We start from the raw sequence: 17,293 nt of genomic DNA on the forward strand, positions 1-17,293 counted from the left end.
CTGTAACGCATCGCACGATTTTTCACCCACTTACAGCCATCTGACAAAAAAAAGTTTAAAACAAAAGTTGAACGGTACAGGATGTCCAATAGATGATAATAAAAAAAATTTCGAAAACTGTTTGTTTTCACAGCTAAACCGTGGTCACTTTGGATTAAACAAATAGGAGCACATAATAATTTTTCCACCGTATTGTAGACAACATTGAGACGAATTCAAAACACATATTATATGACATTTTTATTAACATGTTACTCCATTTACAGTAGTGGAAATGTGAAACATTTAGCTTCTCGTCGTATTTGATTCTAAGACGGTGTAACATAGTTGACCTCAGATTAATGAATATGAACATAGGACTAGAATTTATTTGCAATTTGTCATTGCGGTTCCTTCGTTTCGTATTTTCAATACTTGGTGGAAAGTAATCGCTTGCAACAATGTGTTCTTTTTCTAATTTCGGGAGAGTTGAAATGTTGTTAATTTTTGGCAAATGCAAGAAAAATTCTCGAGAAGGTACCAAAGTGTACAGAGATAGATTTCCGCAACGAAAGCAACCTTCTGAAGCAACGATTTCCACTACTGTAAATGGAGTAACATGTTAATAAAAATATAACATGTGTTTTGAATTCGTCTCGATGTTGTCTACAATACGGTGGAAAATTATTATGTGCTCCTATTTGTTTAATCCAAAGTGACCTCGATTTAGCTGTGAAAACAAACAGTTTTCGAAATTTTTTTATCATCATCTATTGTACATCCTGTACCGTTCAACTTTTGTCAGATGGCTGTAAGTGAGTGAAAAATCGTGCGTCGCGTTACAGGTAATACCCTGTATATACAATTATTATATTCAATTTCAAAAATGTATAAAATAAAAAAATACGCATGAAAATAAATTTCAATTATCGACTAAGTTTATAAACGGTAAACTTCCTTATAGTATCACCAGGTGGCGATGCTTTCACTGTTTCAGTACTCCCATAAATTTTATAAATTTTTGTCCGTGTTTAGTTTTAAGAAAATTAGCAAATTGTAACTATTCAGTTTACAAAGTTTTATTTCAAACTTTTGCATAAAATGATTTAAAAGTAATTGAAATTGACTGTATATAAAATAGTGTGTAACAGAATCATTTGCGTATAATAGAATTCCTATTATTGGAATGTTAATATGCATGTTAAAACTTGAAAGATTAATTTTTGGAGGTTAATGAATTTTTATTAAACATCTGAATGATATAACAGTGAGGGAAAAGAGAAATTTCGTTAATTTGCAGTAAAATAGATTGTAAGTAATAATATAAAAATATATTATAGTTTTATATAGAAATAGTTGTACATACACACACAGATACACACACATATATATATGTAAATGTACTAATCGATATCATATCTAATTATTTTCGTATTTTTTCAATATAATATATAATGAATTCCGTTACAAATAATCGTATATTGTTGATACTAACATTGTAGTTAGTAATTTACGATAGAATATTTTTATTTTTATACATTGAATTTCATATTTCTTTCTTTATATTAAAAATTTCTGTACGAAAGACAGTTCTATATGCGCATGCGCTGCCTAGCGACTGAAACTCGAACTAAGCTTATAACTGAAGTTTAAACTCTTATGTAAAATAATATTTTCTTTCATTCTCACATTTAATATATTTAATTTTTATTATTATACAAATTCATCTGCTTTACAAAAATTTCTAGATATGTATTATGTTTATGTAGGTTTCTTTTAGAATATCAGAAATTTCTATTCGTAGCTATGTTAAACCTACTTTCTCACTGCTCTTGTATTTTATATATATATATGCACTAAGAATACTTATTTAATTCTACAATACAGTACAGTATTATTTAAATATAAATTTTTATACATAATTTAATTTGAGTGTAAATTAGATTAACCATATATCATAACAATTTGAATATCTTGTTATTGTTACAATATGCATACAATAGTTCATATTGTTTCAATAAATTTTAAATTAAATAATATATATACAAATTACATTTTAAAATATACATATTAATTCTATATTAAATTCAATCAATTATCCAATTAAATATAATTTTTACGCATTTATGTACTTGCTAATACTGGTTTTCATCAGATAATATTTATTTACATTTGAAATTTGAAAAAAAATGTATAATGTCAAATATACATCAAATATAATTATATTAATTGTATAAAAAAGTTTTAGATAAAAAGTAAATAATATATTCGAATATATTATTATACAAAGTAATAAAATACAATTTTCTAAATATTAAATTAATATTATTGAACAATAGATATTGTAAATAATTTATAGTTTTTATATAACAGGTTCTGTCTAATGTTTTCAGCAGAGATAATTATATAATTATTATATAAATCTAAATGAACACTCTTGTATATAAATGTTCCTTCAAAATTTGTATAATAGCGTTTAATTTTTATAATATGAATGTATTTTATATATGGATATGAAAGCTTTCTTAAAAATGAATTTATATTTAGGTATTTTCGCTAATTAGTAACTCAAAGAATGAAATAATGTTTCATGAATATTACGGTAATTTTCATTAACACAAAATCAGATTCTAATATTTTTATTTCATCAATTAATTTCGATAATTTCAATAATATAAAATTTTTGGATATGACATGTGTACATTAAGTATGCATTAATTATTTTATTTTATTATTGTAATTCATTACTAGTGTAATTTTCGAATGGAGCATTTGCATAGTTCTCATATGTATTTGACTTTCAATGATTGACCATTTTAGTTTTCAGTGGCAGTAAACAATTTCGTAGAGAGAACTAATTTGTAAGTCCATTTATTGCTGTCTCTGGTCGATAAATGTGCAATGAAGTTCAAAAGACAGAATTTTTGAACTTGGAATTCTAAATTCTATCGTCTAACAAGCATTGAATCTCTTTCATAATTTATGGACGATATGAAAATATAAAACACGGTTCGATTATTTATCGATCGTGTCGGTCAAAGCTGTAACATTTAATAAAATTGTAATGTCGGAAATTAAATATTCGAATAGAATAGAAAATACACATATGTTTGGACACTTTTTTTTTCTCGATTATCCTGCCATAATCTCTCGTTCTTTTGCTCGAAAGATAATTTATCCAGGGAGAGAAGAATATTTCTATTTTTTGTATACGTGAGCGTTATATATAATAGAAAATCAAGATTTGTCTCAATGATTGCAATGTTAGAAATATTTTGAACATTGTAACGAACAATTCTGGCAACAATATCGCAAAACTCGAATCGGCGTGTACAACGTCTCGTAAGAGCAGGAGAGCGGAACTCGAACTGTCTTCTCCTTCTATTTGTCGGACTGTGCTCTTATTTGCTGGTTCTTGCGTCTCTCTGCGACTCTCTTTCTCTGTCTCTTTCCTCTTTGTCGATATCTATATACATACATGTTGTTCTGTCTTTGTCTAGCTTACCTGTATACACGCGTTACTCTTTCTCTCTCGTTCAATAGGGTGAGATCGGGCCACGGACGTATTCGACAGGATTGGACCAGCCTCTGACGTCATTGCGTGGACCGACGTATCTCGTCGACGATTGTCGAAAGCATGCTGTTCTTGCGCTTCTATATATCCACCTACAGCAATCAGCGGCAAATTCAAACACACGATAAAGTTAGATTTCTCTAGAATTGCATTAATCGAACATTACTTTTTCTCGTGTCTGTTAATCATGAATTTACGATTATTTGTGAAAATTAGTTTCTCAACTCCAACGAAAGGTTATCGATTCGTGCAGTTTTTTCAAATTCCAACAAAATCTGAATTTCCCAGACAGAAGTCAGGACAGACTGGTATAAAAGTGGGAAGCAAAGAAAGAAAAGGGACGAATTATTAATTTCTTTTATGAAGGCGAAGTCCTGGTGTTTTAAATATGGATTTTTACGGGTCGTGTATTCTTTATATGTATTTCTCTCGTTTCTCTTATATATACATGTATTCTCCCATTCTTCATGTACCATCTACGTTATTGCTTGTATTCTTCGTGCTACATAGAAGTCATAATATGTTTTATAAAACCGCGGATTCAGCCACTCTTGGTGTTTACTGATATAACGTTTATTATGCAGTGCTAACATTTCATTAATACTACTACTAATTATAAGAGAAATTTCATTTTAAATAAGGAATGTCGTTTCTCCTAGATGAAGAAGAAAATTATTTTCGCTTTAATGATATAATACATAGTGAAATGTTAGTATTCCACAAAATATATTTAAAGATTCGTTCAAAAACTGATACAACGAAATTTATTACTTATATAACTAATATACACTTTTGAGAAATTCGACCAATTAAACATAGAAATGATTTTTAATATTTTTTTATGATTTTCAACAGGAGCTGCTGTGTTTCTAATACTGCTCGTAAGAACATAAAATACCCGAAAGAGAACAATAATCGACCTCGCTCAAGATGAATGACATCGAAGTCTGCGTAAGCGGCTACGTGCTCCGATGTTGAGGAACATCAGCAAGGGCGCTAGCCGCAGAAAACAGTAGAGGTTAGGTACGGCCAGGACGGTACGTTCCAGGCAGTGGAGAGAAGAGTACCCGGAGAGAGCACCCGGGCCGGGTAGGTAGGTAGATATACATAGGTAGGTAGAGCGCAGAGGCAGACGAGAAGAGACGACCGCTTGAAATCCCTTTCTCCTTCCCGCCTTTCCTGCCTGCTTCTCTCTACCGCCCGTCCGCCATGCCACTACGAGCGAGCGAACGTACAGCTAGGCCGGCACAGTCCTGTAGCCCATTTGGCATTTCCCCAGCTATAGCGGCGGTCCTGTAGCCCATCGTTGTTATCGTCCCGCAGCTGCATAAAGTCGGCTCTACCTCCCCTTACCCCTCTGACCCTCTCCCATGCTGTCGACCAACCACCCGTCCACTCCCCTCCTCATTCTGTTTCGCTCACCTCGCTGCTCGACATCAACGTTTCTTCCTCTATCTCTCTCTCTTTCTCTCTCTTCCCTTCTCTCTCTCTATTCTTCCTTCTCTCACCAGCCTGCCGACCTGATCGTGTTGCCCTCCTTCCTCCCCCCAGTCGTACCGACGCTTCGACCAATCCCCTTCCTTGTCGCCCCATGAGCTCTCGTTGTCCGCCGTTCACTTCTCTCTCCCACGAGCCTGCCAGCCTGACGTTTCCCCCACTATGTTCCTACTACCACCAACGTATCCTTATTCTACATCGTTACCACTAACTCGCACACAGATATACCATCAGCAGCATTGGTACCACGTTTCTACAGCGACGCAACGGTGGCGCCGCCAGACAGGGACGCCTCGAAACGTTTTTACCCTCCCCCCTCTCTCTCCGCCCGTCTGATCCAACTCCATATACCGCCGACGACGCCTGATGCTGCTGTGCTGCGGTATATACTCGCGCACCGTCCTTGTCGTTCTATCGATTCCCTCCCTTCCTCCTTCCTCTCTTACCCAACCCCTTCTCATCCTACTCGTCATGTGCCCCCTCTTTCGCTTTTCTCTCTGCGTCTCACTGGCAGCCAACTTGCCTGTCTGCTTGCCTGGCTTGCCTGACTGCCTTGCTCGTTTACTTACTTGCTTGCATGCTAGTCTGCCTGCTAGGTTGCTAGCCTGCTTGCTTGGCCCGCTTGCTTCGTTCAACCTCTGCGTCGGTAACCTTGGTGGAGAATAACCCGCCGTTCAATTCAAGGAATTATGACGGCCTCTCGATTTTTTCTTTTTCTATTTGCTAGCCCCTCTTTTTCGTTCTTTGTCACTAGTTTCTTTCTCCATCTTTCTCTTCTGCTTCGAGATGAGCAGAGGGTAAAGCCAGTTCTTTACTTTGCTCGTTGGCGCTCATCCGTGCTGATATTTACGCGCCTATGGGCCCCGTGCAGCGAGCGCCGCCATTACCAGAACTGCAGCCATGATGTACGAAGCGAGTTCTGCGTCGGGAGCCAAAGATTATAATTACAAAATCATTTATGATATTTTTCGAAGTTGAAACGACAAAAAAGAAACCGGATAATTTTGAAGTTGAACAAATACAGAAGAGATATTTGTCAAGTATTACGAAAACAGCGCCATCGTTAGATGATGGTGCGCACGAGTAAATTGGATACGATTCGAGGTTAGGTTCTTGTAAGACAATTCTTGCTATTCGATTTGATATTCAGCATTGAATATTCTGAAAGAAACTCATATTTATCATTGTAATAGTTTTATTCTTATTTATTGATCAATTCTATCTTTTGTAAGGTAACGATGAATAATGGTCGACCGGTTTGAAGGTTAGATAAAGAAGCTATAGCGGAAATCAACGAACATTAACGAACACAGAACGAACGGTGGCGAGTGTGCTGTTCGATCGTTAATTATAAATACCATGTATGTACCTCATAGATTCTTATTTTATGTGTGTGTATCTTGAAAATAATTGATGATTATGTTGAATACATTTAATCTTTACATTTATTTTTATTAATTTATTTGTACAATACTGTATAAAATCTATTTCATTTTCGAGCGACCGAGACAATAAGTACTTTTGCTATACTTTGCTATGTGTAAACCATAAAAGTTTGTCTTTGTTATGCTTACACATAATTAGATGCATTGTTTTCTTATTTTTAATATATGAAAAGTTTAATTTTTATATAAATCTTTCTACGATTGGTTATTCAATCTTACGTAACTATTCGTTGATTTCGAGTGTGTCATCGTGTTTGCCTCCTTTTTTTTTATCACATTATACAAACATATGTTTATTTCGCGATGTCGATCAGCATCACTCTGCATTTGTAATGTAATTACACTCGATGTACATATTCATTACAATGAAATTTACATTATCACAAAACGGCTGCGAGAAAAAGCAAAAGTTATTTCGTACTTGAACTAGTAAACGGGGAAACATGGCGTTTTAGGTTAATCCCCGTTGCTAGACATTGCTTGAACGGGCGAAGTACGTTGGCCGTATTTAAACGAAACTTTCACCGTAATGAAATTTGAATTTAATTAGGTAGAATGAAAATTTAGTTTTATTAATTATTTGAGTCGTAACTGGAAAGTAACGGCGCAATTTCGCCGTGCTCATATCATGCCGATATGCACGAGCTCACTCGTAAGTGTAGAGATCGTAGCAGAGGCATGAACATGGCCGTGATCGCGTATATTACTTCGAGGAATAGGTACAGCAATTATCGCTTCACGTTAATTTTTGGTTGCTTTATAGGTGGCTACGTTGGCGTAACCAGTCAATGATCGATCGGATGGAAATCTCGGCTACGGTATATCGGCCGGAATTAACCCTTGAGATGCACTCTATGTGTCTCACGGGCCCTTCAGTCACTTGAAATTATCGGCGAGCACGGTGAGTAATTGCACTTTCAATTGGTAAATTATTAACCCCGTCGCATCTCGTTTGTTACGTTCGCGTTTTGATTCTGTTATTGAAACCCACCGTGAGTTTCATCCTTCCTCTGTTTCCTCTTTTTTTTTATTTGTTATTTTTTCAATAATCATACATCCAACCGTATTCACCGGATTAATAACAACAACGATAGACTTTCGAGTTTCAGCTTTTTTTTCTTCTTCCTACGAATATATATTGAGCGTGTTTTTTTTTTTACGTTTTTAATTAACAAATCTATATCTTTCGTACGAACTTCGAACACTAACTTTTTAATCGAGTTCAGAATCGAGAATAGAGCATTAAACGATTTCAAAGCGTCCTATTACGTTTTATGAGGAACGTCTAGAAGTTGTTTTACTGTTGCTGATATTGAGGTTATGCGAGTACGCGGTTCAACGCTGGCTATCACAAGTATTTTAATACGCTCGTTATTCTGTTCTCTGTCTGGCGGACCGGCGCATAGAAATAGCGAACGTATACAATATTTTTTTTTTTTTCATGTTCTTGACCTTTCGGGAAAAACGATCGACCTCCGTCTCTCTCCCCACCTCTTTGCGTTCCTGTCGATGCAACCCTGTCGGGTAGAGGATGTAGGATATCGTTCGCGCGACATCAGTGTCAGTCACTTGTTGAATGTCGGCCAGCACGTACGGATGAGCATCCGGCGTGCGTCCTTGCAGTGTTTTTCGCTGCAGCCGCGCGCATTTCTCCTCTCCGTTCGTCTAAGGTGTTGTACGTTGCCTGGTAAACTTGGGTCGCCGTATAAATACCGGCGCACATTTCCACGAGGCAACCAGCCTTGTGAAATGGAAATAATTTTGTCGGGAAATATTATCGATCCTTTGAAATATAATACAACAGTAGCGTAGCACGTACTCTTCTATTTGAACAAAGTATATATCTCTTTCACGTCGAGTTAGAGTTTTCAAAAAATATAAACGCGCGTTGTCGCGAAAATGTCGGTAAATAAAATGTGCATATGAGTCGTCACGTTTTAGAGGGGAAGAATTTAAATCTATAAATCGTGTGCTGTTTATATTTCAAAGAGAGCGTATGTATATAGGATGGCGGAATGTTTGAATATGAAAAAAATATTCAAATACATTTTGTCCACAGAACGCTGTATATTACAGTTTATATATAAAATTATACGAAATGAATTCTCTTCTACTTCTGCCGGGTTATGGTTCTATGTGAACGTTATTGAAATCGTCATCGGTTTTTGATTCGGAGTTCAGCTTCAGAGGGAGACTTGAAATTGTCCATTTTCGGAAATGAACGAACATCATTCAGCTCTCGTTGATATTAAAAAAAAGATCAAATATCGAAGTTGCTAACTCAATCCTGTATTGTAAAAAAGAAATATCATTCCTCCCGCATCCAAATATGGTGTCATTTATTGTTAACAGAAAATCCAAAAACAATTTATCTATCATTACGCTCGTAAAATGCTCGATAATTCAATAAGTAACACCTATGTGCGATTCTTTTGTAATTCTTTGAACAATCTTAGGCAGCGGATTAATGTTCGTGGATCATTAGCCAATGCTAATCACGATTTTACGTCGATATATTATATATCTGTGTGTGTGTATATATATATATGTATATATATTTCGAAGGATAACTCGGTGGATTCGTTATTAATTGATTTCGAGAATGGATCGACCGCAAATTTATACGGGCAGATGTAATTCGGGCTTCTGAAATTGAATCAAGACCGCGCGATTCTATTTTTGAACGAACGTAGCGATGCACTCGGACGACGACGAGAAAACGGAGAGTTTCCGTCTTCGTCGCTCTGTACGAAACCTCGAGAGTTCACGATGACGTTCTACGATTAGAGATTGGATCGAGTAGGTATACCTCGCAAGTAAGTTCGAACCTTCAGTCCTTGGATTCGAGTCTTTCATAACTATTCCCTTATAAAATATTCAATGTAACGTAACTTGACTTGATCGCGATGAAATATTAGAAATTTTCATTCTATTCTGTTATCGTTTAAATATCATCGAGCATGAAACTTCACGTGATAATTAATGAACGAGAACATTGAAAAACAATTGACAATACGTCTTTTAGTTCGAGGAATCCTTGAATGTTACTGATGAACGATTCTTAGCCTGATAGAGATTTTCTTGCTTTAATGATAATGTATTCCTGTTTTTCAAACTTTTTCTCAAATGTTGCTGGACGAAGCTTCAGAAAATACAGAAAGAACTTGAATATCATCTTTTTTAAAATAAATCTTTTTTAATTTTATCCAGAAGCCAGAAAAAATTCATTTCACTTAATAATAGAACCTAATTTCATTCGAAATCGAAAATTCATTCTAGTATAAAATCAATGCATTGTGAGTGCATCAATTGAAATATTTTTACTTTCGAGTAGCATTTGAAACTCATACCTTGACTCGGATTTGCAAGTACACATTGAACTTGATCCCATGTCCCTATCTACGATGTCTCTGCTTTTACAGCAGTTACATTGATGACGAGGAACGTGAGGATTTTACAACTGGAAAGATTAAGCGGGATCCACGGCTGATTTTACGATTACGTTAATGATCCCGTCTTCCTCCCTTCCTTTCCACTTTCGGCGAATTAAATCTTAACTCTCTGCACTGTTTGCGTCACAGGGTAGTTCAACTCGGGCTTCCAGCGACGAAATTTCTGTCTCGTCTGTCGAAAACGCCGGGTTCGAGTTTACGTAAGAGAAATTTCAATCGAGATAACGTGTTCGATATTCGTTTAATTAACCCGAAAGCTTGTGTCTTAACGCGAACGTTGTATCGTGACGTTAATTGCGCCTCTTTTCGCGGTGTATTCCCTTGACAAAATTTACGCGATGAATTTAAGAGAGTTCCCGATCTATTATTCGATTGAGGAGATTCGAACTTTGAACCAACACTGACGCAACGTTCATGATAATTTCCTTTTGAATGAAGCGAACGTCAGACCAAGTGCATCTTTTTTTCTATATTTTTTCATCTAACGCTTCCTCTCCTCTACGCTTCGTAATAGTCGATTCATATTAAAGATCAAATCAACGTTTGTACGTTTCGAATCTTTTTTAAATAATTACTAGGTTGTGAATGCTGCAGGAGATTCAAAGATACAAGAAAAAAAAATAGTATAAACAAGATAAAAGTACATATGACATACAGAATACACTGCGCGATATAATTATTTAGAGGCTGAAAAGTATCTTTGCTTCGCCCCTTATTGCTTTCTATTTAGTTTCGTTTGTAAAAATGTGAATTTTCGTAAATATCCACGGATCTAGTAATTATTTTTATAATTTTCCGCGCCGCGTCTCTCCGCGTGTCTACGTGTCTTTCTCTCCTCTCTCCTTTTATTAATTGCAACGCATCAGAATTTACGAAATGTTCGTGTTTCATGTGAAATATGTTCCCATTCCTTTTAAACAGGACTTCATTAACTAAAGCGTTAACGGTTTGGTTAATTTAAATAATTATATCTTTATCTCCGGGGGAAAATCACAAAGCTTTGAGCTTCGTTCTCGTAGAACAAATCCAGGAGATCTCGTTTTTATAAATTTCCTGTGTTTCGTGGAATTTTTTTAAACGACACGTTCTGTAGCTTGTCTTTTGATAAATTATTTAAGTAGTGGAAAGAATAGTAGTTAATTGAGTATTAGCCTGTAGCGTGTAATGGAATTTCATTCAGCTTTTACTTTCAGCTAAACGTGTGTTAGGTATGTATGTGTGTATGTATGTATGTATGTATATATGTATGAATGTTACTACGGGGAGAAAAGGTGAAACTCTCTGTTGTTAATGTTGCTTGTTCCACCCCCGACAAAGGGATATACCGTATTTTGATCTTTATTTCCGTTAAAGGAGAAACATTGCAAGCAAATAAAACTTTTATCGTAAATATTACAGAGCTACAATTCCGACGAATATTTCACGTATTTCGCGACTTAACATCGTAATACACTGAAAGATGCTTTACAATTGCGTAAGCAGTTTTATAAATTTATAAATATGAAGGAATAAAGGAATATACGATTTCTTTTATAATTTGTATGTTCACGCAATGAATGTGTCTTTTAATGATAAATATATAACTTATATGTACATATTAGCTATGAATTTTGGAAAATGAAGAAATAAGAGAATACACAATTGTTTGTTTCTTTCTTTCTTTCTTTCTTTCTTTTCTTTTCTTTTCTTTTCTTTTTTTTTCTAATATAATCCATAGTAATCCAGCTTATTTTTCAATATATAATAAATACTTACTGATTTTAATATTGCGTCTTCTCTTGTTTAATTTACCGCCGATGACAAATTGTGACTTTCTTGCATTTATTTGAATGAATAATGTTCACCTGAATGAAGAGTAATGTACAAAGCAAACTCGTTAATTATGACCGAGACCTATGATTTCCTACTTAAGAATTTTCATAAACTACGAATGCGTTATATTCAAGAAAGTCGTGTATCATTCTAACCTGTTCACAAAAATTTTTTGCAACTGTCGGTACATTTACCTAAGACTATCTCAATACACTTTCTTTAATACTAATTCTTTCAATTTCAAAAATTTCTACGGCGTTTCCAGCAAAGACAAAAATCAGTTTTATTCTAACTGGTCGGGTAGTTCTAGCATTAACTTAAGTACCACTGCAGTGCACATCAAACTAAATGCGAGACCTTAACATAAATTACATTTAGGAGTTCCAATCATCGAACGTTCGATGGAAACAGTCGTGACACGTCGGATCAACCAGTCGATTAAAATAATGGTGACGCTGTCTCGCTAATGTACACCTCGATAATCCATAACTTTACCAAACGCAACACTAACGCGTACCTGGCACGATACGATAATTATGTATCGACGAATCGACTGGTCTATCGGTGAACTGAGAAACTTATGGGGTGGGGGCAGAGCGTTGTACTTATTTGAAAGGAAAGGGGGTTGCTGGGATTTTTAGCTAATTACGGGAGTCTTTGTCCCTTGTTTTGTAGGTGCAAAGTGGCTTAACCGCGGCTTTAAAGGATTCTATTGTCACCGAGGGTTGCACTTGTTTGCTGAAGTCGACCTTATTCCGACTCGTCCGCTTTTTCAAGGTATATGTGCGTAGACAGGACGAGAGAAGGGACTGCGTAACACGAGCTCGACTTTAATGTGACCTCATGACCCTTTAAAAGGAGACAACCTCTTCCCTGCGACGCGAACTTTGATTTCCTCTTGCAATCGCGTAGATGGATCCCGAGCGACGACGGATTTTTTTTCTTTGTCGAGAAATTGTGACAGATTTTTAGCGACATTATTTTTGCAGGCTACCGATGCGAGGGAAACTTTTCGTTATTTGTGATTTTTGCTATTAAAAAAGTGAGGATTGGTTAAGAACAAAATAGATCAGTCAACTTTAAAAGTACCCTTGAATTTGATTCAGCGTCAGTTAATTATCATTATTATTCGTCTATTACAGCTTCGCAAGAACAAGTTTTCCTTGGCGTTAGTAATCAATTTTTAATTTTTTGGCGAATTAAGAATTACTTACTTTCACAGAAACGGAGAATTCATCGATTTAATAATGAACCAGATATTAAGTAAGAAAGTAGATGTTCCTTCTTGAAATTTCAACCGTTTTTCCACTGAAATCAACGGTTTCATGACTAAAGGCCTAAACTTTGAAATGCTGCACGACCTACCTGATGCGCAGGGGTCGAGCATTTACTTCGAAATATGGGTGCCCACTGGCATTTGTAGTTTAAGTTCAGAGAGCCGGGTTCAAACAGGTCTGAACCCTCGGTCCCATGGCCCATTATCCCAGAAGGGCCTTGGAAATTCCATTGGCCTGGTAGAATTGGTGGAGTCGAAACTTTGTGTCCCTGCATCCGGTGTGGCCTCGACTCAAAAGATGTTTCACGTGTATAAACTTTGGAGTAATATATTTAAGCCTTCGTCTTCTTCTGGTTCTTCGTCTATGAATTACTTTGGTTGAAAGAATGCGCCGAGATCATATTGATTGATTTAGGAAACATTCATGTGACCAATATAACTCTGATCTCTCTGTCGTTTGTTTCTTAATTAGAACATTAAATTTCTGTCAAATGAATTGGAATGCAAGGAGTAAAAGAAAGTTCATGATAAAATGACAAACACAAACTTTTTTTTTATGTATTTCATCATTTAAATTATTCGAATTTCTAAAGATGCACTCCCTACGATATTTCTGCGAAAAATTACAAATTAGTCGTTCTGATCACTCTGATAGTTCTAATTTTAATGGGGATTGTTACGAATAATTTCTTGTTTCTTATTTTTTTGTCTAATCCTTTCTTTTTATGTCGCTAACTGGTTTTTTTTTACGAATATATTGTAAATTTAAGTATACGTATTGTAGTATAATACGGCTCTCATCTCTTCGTTATTTATTTCTGCATTAATAGTTTTTTATTGCATATTTTTTGTTATATTTTCATTGATGTTTTGAAGCGTAAATTTAAGTGTATATATTAGGAGCGAAAGAGATCATTAATGTTCTTTTAGAATATAGTAAAATGAAATGGTTTTGCTCTGAATTGTAGGAACTGTATAGCTTTGTCTTTTTTCGGATATTTCCAGCAAAGTAGAATCAAGATTTAATTCGTGCCTGATTTTAAGGAAACAGATAGCTTGAGATTAATGTCGAGATTAATGTTTCGATTATTTTTGATCTTATGTCTTGAACAGTATATCTTGATTAATTTACTCGAATAATTCCGTTTTTCGGAACTATATACGTAAATTATTATTGTAAAAATTCATTACTTACAATTTCTTAACAACTTTAAGAGAAATATCAAGGAATTCGTCAGTAACAATTATTCCTTAGCAAGTTTTTCGCTTTCATAATAGCTGTATATAATAAATTAAAGAATTCAGTAGTATGTAATACTAATTATTTAATTTTACAAAAACAGTATACTGTATCTAACAATATTTTCAATAACTTGATTTAGTTCTCAAATGTGACGTACATACATGCGTCTGTATATGATGAGGATATTATATAATACTTTTTTTTCATTTCGTTGATTCAAAGAGCTAAGGAATATTTCTGATGCAAATTAATATGTTTATGTAGCGTTAAATGATGACCTACCGTTGAAACATTGAAAAGTTAAGACACTTAGCGATGATACAAAGACGAACTCGCTTATCACTGTGCAAACGTTTGCGCGCGAAGTGAGAACTAGGACGCGGCTCGCGGGGAAAAAATCACTCGTGTCACCGTATTACGTAGCGACTACCTGTTCTTTACGTAATATGTTACCATGGTTGTGTCTCAGAAATCTGCAAGAAACGCTGGACATGTTTCTTCGTAACAAATGATAGAATAACACCAATTTCATTTCCGCCATTATAACTCAAAATTATTTTATTCTATTCTATTTCTTTTTATTCGTTTTATTAAGTATCGTTTTCTTTTATAACTAAGACTAAAACTCGAAGTCTTAGTGTTTTGCAAGCGTTAGATTGGAATTATGATATCAAAATCTTGGAGAAATTATGTCCTGACAAAATTAAAGAACGTACGTGTTGAATTACGGCAAATATTAATTTTATTATCATTTGACGTTATATGTCATAAGTTGTCATAAAAGTTTCGCGGTTTTTATAGAACAAAATAGTGAAATTGTTGTATAGATCGATTACTTTATGGTTTAATCAACACGTGGATATTTATATTAAATTTTCTGTTGTTTATTTATCGTTGTTTGGTCTTACGCGTGTTATAAATGATCCCGCAAGATTTTGAGCATAGTATTTACAAGAATATACACTTTACTTTTTGCATAAAAATATCGAAGAATAATTCAATAGAATAAACGTCGATTGTTTTCACGCGATCTTTTATACGACGTTGAACAGTTCATTGTCTTCTCTTTTTTCGTATATTTTATTTCTTCTTACGCGATCGTACGCATTAGGGTTAGTAGGGTGCACCACTTTGTGTCACCATCTTGATTCATTACGCAGGATTCCCTGATTCGTGACTGGCGGTCGTTAGCACGGGAGCCTGTCCGCGCTTTTGATGAATTATTATTTTTTTTTCCATTAATGCTCATTCCGACGTTCCATGCAATGAATACGAAATGCGCTCGGTTCAATCCGAAATATACGCGTGCTGAAATAATTTATTAACCGCGTGGAGCGCGGGATATCGCGCTGTGCAAAAAAAGATTTTAATATCCCACCGTGTCGAATTAAAAGAAAAGGCTCTTAAACAAACTTGAAATTTACCGCGAAAGGAAGAAATCTTTATTTACGCGGTATTGTTAAACGTTGATTCTTTTCCTTTCATTTTTCAATCTAGAGACACCGAAACATTTATTAAACTCGATCGAAAGTCGATGAAACAATAATTCAAAACGGGCGAATTTTTCACTCGAGTCGAAATCGCTAGCGATCGATTTGTACGAGCCGATCTGTTATCGTAAATTCTCATTCATCCGGCGGCAGTATTCGAATCAAGCCGGTCGGCACGCGTAAATCCGAAATTTAGTTTTAATCTGAAAGAACAGAGGGAGAAAAAATAGAAGAGAGAGAGAGAGAGAGAGAGAGAGAGAAGAAAAGGATTACAGAAAAGAAAAGAATCGCAGTTCTTCGTCATGCTTAACCGCGGCAATTTTTCAGGAACACTTTCTGGGTCAGAGAATTTTCTTTCCGGCTTTGCTTGCCACGCGGTAATTGCATCGTAGTCGAAAAGTCAATTTAATTAAGGAACAACGAGCGGTTGATGCAAGGCAACGAGATCACTTGAAAAAGAAAAAAAGAAGAAGAAAAGAATGTTTAAATTTTCATAGAGGCCGCTTTAAACCCTCAATTTTCTGCCAATAATATCGTCAACCCCTCCAGCATACTGCCGCCCTCGTACAACTTTTCTCATCGTGGATAGACCGAAAGATAACGATATTCTTTCTCTTCGAATTAATTTCGAAGGACCCTTAAAGACCGGCTGAAACTAGCCGGGAACTAGCTCGAAACTAAATAAAGCAGGGCGAACCCCCGGAAGAAAGGAAGGGTGGTATAATTTTTGCAAGAAGCCGGTTTCTACCCCTCGAGGGGGCGATGACGTCACGCCAAGAGAAGGTGACTAGTTTCACCGAGAGGAAAGTTTCCCGTCGATCGCGTCCCCCTATGTCGGTAAAGCAGCAGTGGCGGCCAGGCAGGAAGTTATAAGGGGTAGAGAGGAATCCCCCTTTTTAGGGTGGTCGGTTTTAGGGCGGCTGTTGGGAATCCCGAGGAGCTTCTCGAAGGGGAGTTTTTTTGCCGCGTTTGTATTCTCGCGCGGCGCCGAGGGGGCGCTTTTTAAGCACGGTCGACGTGGTAGGACTGCAACTAGAAATCCAGTCTTTAATCTGCGTTACCAATTTTTTTTTCTTCCTCTTTTTTCCTCGCTCTAGCACGAAGCAAGTTGGGTTTAGATTTGCGAGATGATATTAACGAGCAGCGTGATCGATATTTCTTGAATTCCGTACATTGTGCGCGAGAAACAATTGCGAGTCTAACTTTCAAACTAATGGAAATTCACAATTAATTGAATGAATAGAAGCAGATAAAAGTTGTTCGCGTCACGTTGATGATCGTACGATGAATCGATCGATAAATCGTTCCTGCTGGATTCCTTTGCCACTAATGAATATGAACGGAACTCGATATTTCCAAGCTACAGTGTATTTTGCGCAAGTTGAAACTATTTGTGTAGAAAGTCAAATTTCTCAGAAACACTGAAAGTAGTCCGATAACCAGTCACAGCTACAAATTTCCAAAAATCCTCTGGAAACAAGCTCGCAGTCCTTTTTCCCGAAAATCGTGCACAGTGGACGTGTAC

At 35.8% G+C, this 17,293-nt stretch overlaps 2 long non-coding RNA genes across 2 annotated transcripts; one reads left to right on the forward strand and one right to left on the reverse strand.

The window, feature by feature from the left end:
- Positions 1-929: 929 nt before the first annotated feature.
- Positions 930-5,798, forward strand: LOC122538690. The gene is made up of 3 exons (XR_006308905.1): positions 930-1,290; positions 3,523-3,682; positions 4,409-5,798. It is a non-coding gene; the product is annotated as an uncharacterized LOC122538690 (long non-coding RNA).
- Positions 5,799-12,837: 7,039 nt separating this feature from the next.
- On the reverse strand, positions 12,838-14,710 carry LOC122538691. Its single transcript, XR_006308906.1, has 3 exons — positions 14,561-14,710; positions 13,125-13,397; positions 12,838-13,067 (listed from the first exon to the last, which is right to left on the reverse strand). It is a non-coding gene; the product is annotated as an uncharacterized LOC122538691 (long non-coding RNA).
- Between the last annotated feature and the right edge of the window lie 2,583 nt (positions 14,711-17,293).

The sequence above is a fragment of the Frieseomelitta varia genome, unplaced genomic scaffold (genome assembly GCF_011392965.1).
Source record: "Frieseomelitta varia isolate USP_RPSP 00005682 unplaced genomic scaffold, Fvar_1.2 scaffold_173, whole genome shotgun sequence".
Lineage (NCBI taxonomy): Eukaryota > Metazoa > Arthropoda > Insecta > Hymenoptera > Apidae > Frieseomelitta > Frieseomelitta varia.